This window comes from Myotis davidii, unplaced genomic scaffold (assembly GCF_000327345.1).
Source record: "Myotis davidii unplaced genomic scaffold, ASM32734v1 scaffold265, whole genome shotgun sequence".
Lineage (NCBI taxonomy): Eukaryota > Metazoa > Chordata > Mammalia > Chiroptera > Vespertilionidae > Myotis > Myotis davidii.
The window spans coordinates 141507-153671 of NW_006296627.1; positions in this window are offsets into that span (position 1 = coordinate 141507).

Below are 12165 nucleotides of genomic sequence, written 5' to 3' on the forward strand. Positions count from 1 at the left end.
ATAAAAACTGTAACTGGTTCCATCTGCTTTAAGGCCTATTTCTGAGTTGTAGTGTTCCGACCCTTCCTTACAGTTTAGCAGTCTTGAAATTAGCAATGAACTCAACATCCTACAGAAAGAAAGCAGCCTGGCCCCATGTGTTCACTCTGTCCGTCTGTACTGAGTTTCAGTCACAGGAAGGCAGAGTCAGTAGGGACCAAAGAACTCAAGTCCATTGGTTCCAGCTCTAACAGGCTCAGGCATCTTACAGAGTTGGGGTCCTGCCCAAACTTTAATCTTGTGTAGGTAAGTCTTTACTAAGCCTCCATTTCTTCCTCTATGAAATTAAGACAATAATAGCTGTAAACTCACAGGGTTATTGAGTGGATTAATAACTCATAAGATTATGTAAAGAACCTGATTCTTTCTTATACTTTGGGTTCAGGTTAAATATGAACCCATCTGAAAGTTCTTCCCTGCTTACCTTATTTGAAATGTCCTTGCTATTCTTTTCAATTCATCACCCTTCTTATCGTCTTTATAATATAATTTGTGATTATTTATTTTGTTCACCTGATCATTAGTTTACTGTCTATCTCCCCCACAAATCCATAAACTCTATGAGGTTTGGGTCTGTCTCTATCCTCAAAGCCAAGCAAACTGCTGGGATAATACTTTATATAAAACAAGTATTAACAAATGAAGAGTGTGTAGTAATAAGTTAAGAAATACTTTAATAATAAATATTATTATATAGGAAACTACACATTTATTGCAAATGTTATCTTGTTCAAAATTAAATTTATTGGGGGTGACATTGTTAATAGAATCATATAGGTTTCAAGTGTACATTTCTATAATACATGATGTGTATATTGCATTGCCTGTCCACTGCCCAAAGTAAAATCATTTTTTAATTATCTTTTTCAAATATGGCAATTGGTTTATTTCAGACATTTAGGGATTTATTTTTTACATTTTTCCAAAACATAAAAAGCTAGAAAATATATTGGCAAATTAAGAATTGGCAAATCTGATTATGAAAACAAGACCACATCACTAAAAATTATAATCCTTCTCTTTAGTGCTTGAAATCTAACCATAACACTCCAACTAACGGCTAATCAGCCACAGCTTTATGGCCTTAGTGACATGTAGGTCATAATCTCATGGTCCAGTCTCATCTATTTTTAAATTGCTATTATTAGAAAAATCTGTCCTTACATTGAACAGAAATTAGTATCCTGGAAGCAAGAATCAATACCCAAGAATGCACAGAACATTTCTAATTATCATCTTTACATTAGCACCTTATCAAAATAAGGACACCTTTTAGATACTCCTTGATCTTTCTGTTCTCCTGGTTAATTAATTCTATATCACTCAGGTTCAATCACACATACATATTTGTACTTGTGACACATATTCAGCAGATAAGGCCATGCATTCAGAGTCATACCATAGCAAAGATGTTAAATTAAAATATTATGTTGTTATTAATTAATAGGCCCACAAAATACTTTTATATTCCTAAATTAATGAGATGCTATCATGGTTGCATATTCCTTCATGCATTGGTTTATGGGGCCTCAGCTAGAAATAGCTTTGGGCTAAACATGATAAATTTTCTATCCTTCTGTAGTGAGAATGGAATGCAAGTTTTTCTCCTGTATTGATACGGTGAACCACATTTAGGTTTTTCAAGTCGATAAGTGGCTAGTCTCATGTTTATTTCCAATAGGAAGCTCTAAGGATTCCATTCACTCATTTGTCTCAGGAATGTCCACACAGGAGAGATCACTTAGATCTTTGAGGTAGGCAGGATCATGTGCCCCTCACCAAAATGTTCATATCCTAATTTCCAGAACCTGTGAATATATGGCACTGCATAGCAAAAGGTATTTTGTGGTATGACTACAGTTAAGGATCTTGAATTGAAGCGGTTACCCTGGATTATCCAGGTTGGCCCAAGGCAATCAAATGGGTCTTACAAGTAGAAGAGAGAGGCAGAAGAATGGGTTAGAGAGACCTGAAGAGTCCATAGAGTCCATGGGCCAAAGAGTGTGGATGGTCTCCAGAAACTGAGAATGACCCTCAGCTGACAGGCAGCAAGGAAACAGGAACGTCAGTCCTACAACTGCAAGAAACTGAATTTTGATTAGCGGAGAAATGGACCCTCCCCTAGAGACTCCAGAAGGGATTGCCGCCTTCCCGACACCTTGATTTTAGCCCAGAGACACCTGAGTCAGAGTGTCTTCCTATGGAATTATAAGGCATCAATTTGACTGTTTTAAACCATACTAAATTTGCTATATTAGTAATGGAAAACTAATACAATCTGTATCTATGTAAATTAGTACCAATGCTAAAAGGAACATAATTCAATAGGCTGTAGGTTCCTCATAAGCCAGAAGTGTGTTTTTTGAATCCTCTATTCTGTGCTATTCCATACAAACATACTCCCTCTTTCCAGCTTCCTAAAGACATATGGCACGATGTATCGGTAAAACAAATTCAAAGTTGGGAGACACTTTTAATTATCAAATACTTTGCAAACTAATTTTGTACATCCAAGAAATTATATTCTTATATGAGGAAAGATATATGTGATTCAATATAAGAATAATAACCTCTTCGGCTTCTCTCTACTTCTCTCTCCTTTCTTCTCTCTCATCTTCCCTCCCTGCAGTCCACGCTATACCATACAAGTATTCATATTTTGAAGGAGAGATAATCAGTACCATTTTACTAAAAACTTATTGCAGTGCTTAAGGAGAATATATTTGCCCCCCAGAAAATGTTTGACTATTCTCCTCACCTGTCCTCACATTGACTAAGTTATTTCTTCAACTACAGGTATTATCTTTGTAGAGATGTGCGATCAATGTTTACAACCAATTTGAACAATGAGAAATTGAGGAAGAATAAAGTTGCTGTTGGTTAACAAAAATCCTGAACTTGGTGCTATTGCTTTAGGATATTGCTGGCAGCTCATTAATTCTCTTGACAAGATTATTTTAAATGTATTTCTGGTAAAGGATGTGATTCATCATCAGAAGCACACCCCAATGCTGTACACCCCCCCAGCTTGTTCTCAGTCTGTGCTTATTTAAAATATCTCCAGTTTGTCAATAATTTTATACACTTCTCTGGGAAGTTTGCCATCACTCATAACTTCTAGGGCATATATTTCCATTGAGAGAAAATATACAAGAGTAAAAGCTATATAAATTTTACAATGCAATGCAAAGGCACTGATATCTCAGAGATTGTATGGAATGGGTAAAGGGAACGCTACAACACTGCAATGCCATGCATCTTTCTATGAGTATTCAGAAAACATTGCTACATCCATGCCATTAAGCAGATGCTTATTGAGTACTTGCTTATTAATCAGCATTGAGCCACTGATATAGCAATCAAGAAGAGATAAATGGCATTACCCTCTTGGGGCTTAGAGTCAGGCATTCAGAAATAAAGTATTAGTGAGTGAAAGAATGTGGGAGTCATTAGTAGTCTTCACTCAATATTCTAGCTTTTTCTATCAGCCATGTAGTAGGATTACACTTTCCTACCCATCTGAAGTTCAATGTGGATATGTGTGTGTATGCACACTACATACACATACTTTTGCCAATACAACGTTAGAGGGCATGTACTGGGTTGCGGGCACATCCCCAGTAGATGTGCAGGAGGCAGCTGATCAATGTTTCTCTCTCATCAATGTTTCTAACTATCTCTCTCCCTTCCTTTCTGTAAAAAATCAATAAAGTATATATTTTTTAAAAAGAATGAGATAGTACAGAGTTGAACTACACTGCATGCATAATGCAAGTAAAAAAATACCCCTTTGTTGTTTTAAGCCACTGATATGTTTTAATTGATTTTTACTAAACTGGTGAATTTCCACTAAAGAAGAAATTGATACCTATAAAAAGAATAATGTCATAGCATGACTTAAAATGAGAGACCCTGGCTTAATGGACACAAATAGAGAGGAAATTATGATAGGAGATAAAGACGATGTCAACCTGTCTTACATAATTGAAGAGCATTTGGTGAAGATTTTACCCCTTATAAGTTGGCAATCATTCCACAGAGCTAATAAATGTGTATCTTTAGAGAAAATTAGAATGTAGAATGTTAATTCTCTGTGTTGTCTGTTTAGCAATGCACGAGAAAAAAAATGAATGAGTTCAGAAAATAATTAGTTAGCTTATAACTAGTAATTAAAGAGAATAAAGACAGTCTATGAATTCAGAGACTTGCAGCATAAATAATAAAACAAGAAGACCGTCAGGGGCAAAGTTCATTAAAAACACGGGCTGCAATAAAGAGCCATGCAAAAGTATGACCATCCATAAAAAAACAAACCAAAAAAACCCACATGATCATCACAACCATTGTTAAAAGCCCTGAAAAATAGTATCTCAGAATAAGAGTCAGCTGCCTAACCATTCATTTCAATTAGACACATTGGCCAGGAAACAAGACACAAAGGGTGTAGTTATCCCACTGAAATGTAATAGGCCTTGAGTGCCCGTTATTCAGCCTAGATAAAGAAGTAATTGGAATAGGAAACCAAGGAAATATAGCAAAAGCAAAGTAATCTACCTTAAAAAGTGCTACTACTGTGGCTAACATATAGGGAGTCTACCAGCTAATTTTTTGATAAAAAGACTCTAAAGCTTTAATTTTTTTTTTTTTTTTTTTTTTTTTGGTAAAATGACCTGTGTGCTAAAACAGCTGCTCATCCTCCTAGGGAGCATATTCTCCAAGGATGTGACTAAAGAGGAAGATGGGGGAAAAAAATTCTCAAAAGGATAAACAGAAAGAATATGTATAGGGAATCCATGAACAGAGAAACCACTCCACAGAGCAGAATTATACGGAACCGAATAACATACCCAATCCTCAGAAAGTATTAATCCAGGTCAATGTTTGATCATTACCTATAAATGGTGAAAGGGGTACATAATTTGCTGTTTGATTCCTAGGTCCACGGGCCAAGAAGGGGCATAGCCAGACTGGTGAAGAGAATGCAGGGCCTCGTTTAGGGTCAGAAACACTGAGCTGGACACAGCAACTGGTTGCCATTTCTGTCTGGTTTCTTCTAGGGAGCAAATAACTGTGCTCTGCATGTAAATGAGAGTGTGTATTACCCATGGTTCTCCAGGGAAGCATGAACAATATAGTATGTATGTGTGTGTGTGTGTGTGTGTGTGTGTGTGTGTGTGTGTGTTCCTGTTGAACCACATAAATTTTGTCCCTCTTTACATAAACCTTGTTACTCTGTCTGCTTGAGCATTTCACTGCCAGTTGGAAGCTGGACTAATGCCTGTGGACATTGTCTTTTACCTATTTAAAAAAGATCTCTTTTAAATGACTTTGCTCTGCTATCTTTTTATCTATCTACTAGGGGTCCAGTGCAAAAATTTGTGCCCCTTGAAAGTTACTGTGGGCCTCCAGGCTGCAGTAGGCACAGGGGTGGGTCTCAGCCCATCCTCTGCACCCCAGTCCGGCCCCTCCTGCCGTGGCCCCCGGTTCCCTGTCTGCCAGCAGCCCTGCTCCCGCTGGCTGATGGTGAGGAGCGACTGGGACTGGCACCAGCAGTGGGTGTGAGTGGTGGCTGCTGCCCCGATTGCCCCTCAGGAACAGGGGGAGGTAGAGAAGCACCCAGGGGCAATCAGGGTCGGCAGCTGCCACTCCTGACCACTGATGGTGCTGAGTGATTGAGACAGGCAGCAGGCACTGGTAGTGGGAATGAGTGGTGGGGTCACAGAGCACAAGAGCAAAGAATTTTCAGTAACCGTCAGAGGCTCACCCTGATGACAGTGACATGGCAGCCTGCCTTGGTCTGGTGCCCCCACTCACCTGCTCCACACCCCACCACGGCCAATACCTGCCATGTTCTGCACATGCCCCGTGGTGGTCAGTGCACATTATAGCAACTGGTTGTTCGGTTGTTCAGTTGTTCTGCCGTTTGGTCTATTTGCATATTATCCTTTTATCATATAGGATCATCTAGGTTCATCTATCTATCTATCTATCTATCTATCTATCTATCTATCATCTATCTATCTATCTTTTCATCAATATCCATTTTAAGGAGCAGGCTAGATATTCAGGAAGAGTTGCAGTTCATCCAAAGGCAGACTGTAGGCAGAATTCCTTCCTCCTCAGAGGAGGCCATTCTTTGTTTCATTAAGGCCTGTCAATTGATTGGATGACAACCACCCACCCACATTATGGAGGGTGATCTGCTATTCAAAGTCCACTGATTTAAATATTAATCTCATCCTAAAATCACCTTCACAGAAACATCCAGAATAATTTTTGAGCAAACATTTAGGTATAATGGCCCAGTTAAGTTGACACAAAGTTAACCATCACAGAGTCATGTGAGTATTTGGTGACAAGAGGGAGGTGCTGGCCACAAATATTCAGTGTTTTTCTTTGTTGCCTGTGTACCATCTTCATGTTTCCTTCTCTGGCTGCTTCCCCTGCCATCCTCTTTCACTGATCAGTGCCATGGTAAATACCATGGACCCACCCAATTCCACTTTCCTGCCCTCAAGCCCTATGGAGCTTCATGATACTCGAGAAATTAGATGATGTGTCTCGACCAGTGAATTGTGAGTAGATGAATCACATGTCACTTCTAGCTGGAGCTTTAACAAGCCAGGACAAGATTTTGCAAACTCTCTCTTTGTTACTTTACCTTGGTAATCATTAAAGGTCCAGGGAGTACCTGCTTCCTCACCCTGGATGCTGGAAATAGGACAGCGAAGAACAGAATCCCTGGCTAAGCAGTAGTTGTTACATGGTATGCACGAGAAGGAACCCTTGCTATCTTCAGCCACAGAGATGACTGGGTTATTTGTTCCACAGCATTATCTATTCCATTTTTCCAAAGATAATGTATAAGAAGAGGAGAGTTATCTTAGGAAGAGAAGTTATATGAAGTATTTAAAACATAGAGATTGGGTCTAGAAAAACTGATACTGAATCCTGAGATTATTCCTTTAAAGCTGTTTGACCATTGTAATAATTACCCAATTATGTGATCATTAGTTTTATCCATCGGTAAACTGGAGAAAATTATTCATTTAGTAAACTTCTACTATATACCATATATTATTATAGGCACTGGGAAAATAAAAATGCATGTATGTATTGAGACAAAAATTATATCTATTGACAAAAAAAATTGAGTATAACATTAGTCTACCACTACAGTTAGTCAATGAATGTTTCTGATTTCCTTTGAAAACTTATTTTAATGTAGAGAGATCCTAATCTTTACTGTTAACAATGTTGATACCACCTGCTAACAAGTAGCTAAAAAACACACACACTTCAATGCCAAGCTGGTGTGGCTCAGTGGGTGAGCATCAATCCTTGCACCAAGAGGTTACTGGTTCAATTCCCAGTCAGGGCATATGCCTGGGTTTCAGACTCCATCCCTGGTGGGGGCAGGCAGGTGGCAGCCCATCAATGTTTCCCCTCTCAGCAATGTTTTTTATGTTCCCCTCCCCCTTCCTGTCTCTGTAAAAATCAATTTTTTAAAAAAATTTAAGTTATTTTTCCTTTAATCAACATAAATGCCAAGAACCAGTCAGACAGTTTTGCTAAATTGACTGTTTGCTTACAAATGCCAAATTCATCACAAGTCTCCAGGGGGAGAGATTACTTCCCAGCATGCAGTGGCGCTTACTGTGGAGAATGCCTTCTTCCCTATGACCTCTACATTGTACATGATGTTCTCTCCTCTTCTTCTGTCCTCAGTAAACATGATCCAGATAAGGATATACACGGGCAATAAACAAAAGGAAAAATACAAACCCTATACAATAATATGCAAATTGACCAAATGGCAGAATGACTGGTCTCTATGACATATACTGACCACCAGGGGGCAGACACTCAATGGAGGAGATGTCCCCTGGTGATTAGTGTGCTCCCACAGGGGGAGTGCAGCTCAGCCAGAAGCCCTGAACCAGGCTCACGCCTGGTGAATGCAGCGGTGGTGGTGGGAGTCTTTCCCACCTCTGCGGCAGCACTAAGGATGTATAACCGCTGGCTAAACCATCAGTTGGACATCACTGAGGGCTTCTGGACTGTAAGAGGGCACAGGCCGGACTGAGGAACACTCCCCCCAGTACATGAATTTCGTGCACTGGGCCTCTAGTGGAAAATAAAAATATAAAATTATTAATATTAATTAATGACAAAGAAAAAATCAAAATATCCAAAGAGAAGCAAGAATGCAAAATATGTGTCAATTCTGTACACGGTGAAATAGAGATGAAAGGCTTCTAGCCCTTATTCCTTTGGAATTATTTGTTGAATGGATGACTTTCTAACATGTTATTAAAGCCTCTTCGGGCAGTCAAAAATGAATTAGTAGCAAAGGGCACATTGATTAAAACATAATTTCTATCATTGTATCTGAATAATGCCTTTTTCCTATAAGTGGGAAGTACTCAGAGGCATCCTTTTGACATATTACAGTTCACATGAGTGTTCTACACAGAACCAGATTTCTGTGTAATTACTGGGTGGAGAGGTATGTGTTTTACATCACTATGTACTCGTTTTTAAAGAGAAAATCTCTTTGCCAGGCCAGTGTGTCAGTGGTTGAGCGTCAACCTATGAAACAAGAGGTCAGAGTTTGATTCCTGGTCAGAGCACATGCCCTGGCTAGAAACCCTGTAAGGGGCATGCAGGGGGCAGCCGATCAATGATTCTCTTTCATCATTGATGTTTCTCTCTCTCTCTCTCTCTCTCTCTCTCTCTTTCTCTCTCTCCTCTCCCTTCCTTTCTCTCTAAAAATCGAAATAAAGAGCAAATATCTAGGGGGAGGGGAACATTTATTTATTTATTTATTGGATTTTTTTGTGTGTGGTTTTTTTCTTAATTGATTAAGGCATTATATATGTATCCTTATCCCACCATTTCATTTATTTTTAACGTTTTTTTCTAAGCATTTAAGGTAAATACTTTTTCTTTATAAGTAGATCTGAACATACATGACTTCAAATGTTTAAAAGTAAAATAAAAATTCAGTAAAAATATTTCTTTTAAGATCTATAACTCAAGTAGTGAAATTAAGGACTTCCTTTTTGTTTCACTATCTAACTTTTATGAGTTTTGTGGCAACCTTCTAGATGGCATATTATGCAATGAGGTATAAAACTTCTTTAGAATCCTGTTCACACACACACACACACACACACACACACACAATCGCTAATGCTTGACTATCTACTTTCAGATATAAAAATATTAAGATATTGTGCACTCCATATCATGCACCTCTTTGCTCTTTTATGTACCACATAAAAGAAAGTATGATAAAGATTAAACTATTTTGCACTATTATAAGATGAGCTTCAATTTTAGAGTTGGAAAATTTTGAAAAAATATATAATCAGAATTGATGGAATTCACTAATTCATGATACAGAAGTAAGTGCATATAAAAAGAGCATATTTAAAATGGCATTAAATATCTATCTAATAAAATAATATCTAACATTTATTGAACATTTACTCTGTATGGAAGTATTTTTCTTAGATTTAAAATTAGTTATTACAAAAATGTGGAGCAATTTGAAAAAATCTTTTGTGTATGGGTGCAAATATAGTGTACTAAGATTAAACTACATAAGAAAATAGACTAAAATTATAATAGTCCTAGGTTAGAATTAAAACTGTATTCCTCAATTTCTCAAACATTCCATAATAGGCTTATAATTTCTTTTATAATTTTAAAGAAACAACAAACACCCAAATGTGTTTTTTTAAAATAATTACTTTACATTTAAAATGTTTTAAAAATATTATTCCATCATATTTTCACATTTTTATTTCAAAAACAAACTATTTCATCAAAGGTAATACTGATGTAGTACTCAAAGCAAACATAGAGAATCTTTCAGTACTTAAAGCTATTAATTAAACTCATTAGTAATTAGTCATTAGAAAGCCTTTGTTAAGAGTTGTGAGCTACAATAATCAAAACAGTATGATACTGGCACAAAACAGACACACAGATCAATGAAAAAGAATACAGGGCCCAGAAATAAAACATCGTTTCTATGGTCAATTAATCTATGACAAAAGAGGTGGTAATATTATATGGGGGGGTGGCGGGGGGAAATGGCAGTCTCTTGAATAAGTGGGGAAGGGAAAACTGGGCAGATAAATGACAAAAAAAGAAAAAAAGAGAGAAAACTGGACAACTTCCTTACATCATACACAAAAATAAACTCAATATAGATTAAAGACTTAACTCTAAGGCCTGAAACCAAAAATTTGATCTTAGCAAAAACCAAAAAACTGATCTTAGCAAAACCAAAAAACTGATCTTGACATTGATCTTAGCAATGTTTTTTGTGGTTCTGCCTCCTCAGGTAAGGTCAACAAAAGCAAAAAATGAACAAATGGGACTTCAACAAACTAAAAAGCATCTATACATCTATACTGGGCAGGAAACTATCAACAAAACAAGAAGACTGCCTGCTATATGGGAGAAGACATTCTCAAATGATATAGCTGATTAGGAGTTAATATCCAAAATATGTAAAAAAACACCCATCCAATTCAATATCTAAAAATATAAAACCCAAACACAGGACCTGAATAAACTTTTTTTTTTCCAAAGAAGACATACAGATGACCAACAGACATGTGAAAAGGTGCTCAACATCCCTGATCACCAGGTCAATGGAAGTCAAAACCATAATGAGATACTACCTCATACCTGTCAAAATGGCTATTACCAAAAAGTAAACAAATAGAAACCCTTCTAAGAAAGGTAAGGGTTTCATTTGTAGGTAAAATGAAACCCTCCTACACTGCTGGAGGGAATGGAGGGATGTGTGAAAAGGGGGAAGGGAAATAATAGATACAAACCTCCAGCTCTAAAATAAATAAGTCATGGGATGCAGTGTACATCACAGAGAATATAGCCAATACTACCATCATAACTTTGCAGAGTGACAGATGGTTACTAGACTTACTGTGGTGATCACATCATGAGATATATAGTGAAGTCTAATCACTATGTTTTACAACTGAAAGTAATATAATACTATATGACAAATGTACTTTAATAAATTTTTAAAACAAAATTAAAAAGAGTTGTGGGGGCTGAGAAAATAAGCATGTTAATGATCCTGACCACTCGGGGCTGAGACTCTGAGGAAGTGAAGAGGATCATGCACAATTAACAAGAAGAGGAACATACACATAGTCAAGGTAGATTATGACATAGGTGTGAAGAGAAATGTGGTTAAGGGATGAATAACAGAGAAGGGAACTAGTGTGGTCAGTTATCTGGGTAAGCATAATTTAAGCAGGGCTTGAAGCAAATTTTTCACACTTAGGTAGAGTGGGAAGTGAGAGGGTGACAAAAATGAACTCAATTATTGAGCCCCTACCATTTTAGATATTGTGCTTGGTACTGAAATACACTGAATACTAAAATAAAAATAGTCCCTTCTCTTGTGGAATTTCTCATGAATCAGCAAAGGACATTGACAGTTCTGTAGAGAATGTCCAATGGGTAAAAATAGGCTAAGTTGGAGGGGGAAAAATTGAGACTAGGGAGATAAAGAAGGCTTGTTTTGTTCTGACTTAAATTGATTGAATTTTTGCAGGATGAAGTTAACATAAGCATGTTTGGTTTTGCCTGTGTGAAAGGAACCAGGGAAATAGAGAAATGTAAAGCAGGGATGAATTTAATAAAGCTGATTTAATAAAGTTGGTGAAGAAATATAAAGTGTTAGGATTAAAATCTAATATTTTAGCAAGTAAAAATAAATAGACTATATAGAGAGATTATTTAAAGTCTAACAAAAGGAAGATAAACAATCCGATCAAAAAATGGGCAAAGGACCTAAAGAGACACCTTTCAAAAGAGGACATTCAGAAAGTCAAGAGACATATGAAAACATGCTCAAAGTCACTAATCATCCGAGAGATGCAAATCAAAACAACAATGATGTACCATCTCACACCTGTCAGACTGGCTATCATCAACAAATCAACAAACGACAAGTGCTGGAGAGGATGTGGAGAAAAAGGAACACTTGTGCACTGCTGGTGGGAATGCAGACTGGTGCAGCCACTATGGAAGACAGTATGGAGTTTCCTCAAAAAACTAAAAATGGAACTCCCA